We start from the raw sequence: 1,983 nt of genomic DNA on the forward strand, positions 1-1,983 counted from the left end.
AGAATAATTATGTTTCAAGAAATAATATGGCATGACCAGGAAACAGCATTTAAAGAAAAGAAATGGATTTAAATGTGGATGTCTTATAGTCTATTACTTTACATAACACAATACATACTCTGAGGAGGAAAAAATTGTGTATTTGGTAAGCAGGTAACTCACCCGGTTTTTGACTACATGGGCATGTACCCAACAAAGACCAGGAACCATTATTACTGAGAACACCTGCCTTTCTATAAACAACCAGAACTACCTAGTAGTGGAAGTTATTAACATGCTAGTTGCAGATGTAGAAACAGAAGAATGTGGATTTTTGGTCACAGGAAACACTCAATACTTTTGATTCACTGAACTCAAATTAGGAAACAATTTCTTATATCACTTTCACAATGTTTTTTGGATATATATATATATGTATATATATATATGTAATATACATACATATATATCCAAAAAGACCTTCCTTCTCAGAATGTGTGCTTCTGATTAAGTAATCACAAAAAATTAAAGGACAATTTTTGTATTTATTTTTATCTCTTTGAACTGTCAACATGTTCCAGTGTTCATGGTGAAACCAAAGATTAAATGTCTTTATATTTTTGTTTTGATTTCGCTGCCAAATGCAAATATCTCACTGTAAGTAAGTCATTACTCTCCCGCTGTTGCGGTCTGATTAATTCCCACAATATTAGCCAGCAATTCATTTTATCCCTTGGCGTCACAAGTCCAGTTGAAGGAGATAAGTGGCTGATAAAAGACCTGAGAGAACAGTTATAAATGATTCACTTTAAAAGAATAATAAAGCAGCCGCTGGGTAAGTGTGGCGGAGTCACCCTTCCATATATTGCACAAAACTAATTTCGTTTAAAAAACTTGGGCAAATTATAGTCAATAATCTTCACTGTCACCCTGCTGCTCATAAAACTTTTGAGAAGAAACTTAATGCTGAAATGCAAATATTTAATTAGATTTTAATGGTGAAGTTTATTTTTCCTAAATCTGGTCATCTGTCTCAATTACATTCTCCATTTTTTTTACAGTTAACCAGGAATTGTCAGTCCTGTGGGCTTTGGGATGTTTTCTTTCTTCATTTCTGTTTAGCTTTTTCACAAGTGTTGTTCTTGTGGGAAGGGTTCGCTTTGTTCTGTTCTTTTTGCTTTTGGAAAAGAGAAACATTTGATGGGGAGAAAAGTATATGTTCTGAGCAAGGCTTTTAAGTTAATTGTCCTTATGTCCCCAAACAGAGTATTCAGTAGCTAAACAATTACTTGTCTTTTTTCTACCTCATTGCACAGGACAATTAATATTCATTTTTATTTAACACCCAATTAAAGTAGTTCTGTATATGCTTAAATGCTAGAGCTATGCTTCTTCCTAATGTATTTTGTAGTTTCAAGTTTTACACTAATTCACAGAGATTAGTGAAACGTGGCTGCTCATGTCAATTTCTCCAAAACCAGTATTAAAATCTGTTACTCCTTCTGTTAGGCACAATACCCTTCAGAACTGCTGGAGACAGGCACGGCGAACCCATAGTCCCTTTGGTAGTCTCTTTGTGGTAGTTATTAAACTAGCCTCCTGCGGCAGACCCACGTTCTTTTCTGGGTTCTGTTGACCTGGCTCCTTCCTCCCCTGTCAGTGGCTTTTGCCAACAGGGGGCGCCAAGGGAAGCTAGCGTTCAGGAGGAGGAGAAAGGGGGTTTGGGGTCTCATCTTCCTTTTCTTGGAGCATCAATCACCCTCGTGAAGTTTCTTGGTGGCAAGAAAAACTCACCCCGGTAGCAGCAGCTGATTCTAGTTTGCAGTTCCCTCGACGTCATCTCCCACGGATACCAACACAGCCAGCACTGCCCCCAGGGGCTTCTAGATTTAATTCCAGTCTCCTCCATTTATTCCCTCAATCCCAAGGTCACTGGCTCCTTCCCGCAGTTGCTACTTCTGTGGGCCCTTGATGTGCATTTGCCTGTTTGTACTTTGGGTTTCC

The sequence above is a fragment of the Peromyscus maniculatus genome, chromosome 2 (genome assembly GCF_049852395.1).
Source record: "Peromyscus maniculatus bairdii isolate BWxNUB_F1_BW_parent chromosome 2, HU_Pman_BW_mat_3.1, whole genome shotgun sequence".
NCBI classification, from domain to species: Eukaryota; Metazoa; Chordata; class Mammalia; order Rodentia; family Cricetidae; genus Peromyscus; species Peromyscus maniculatus.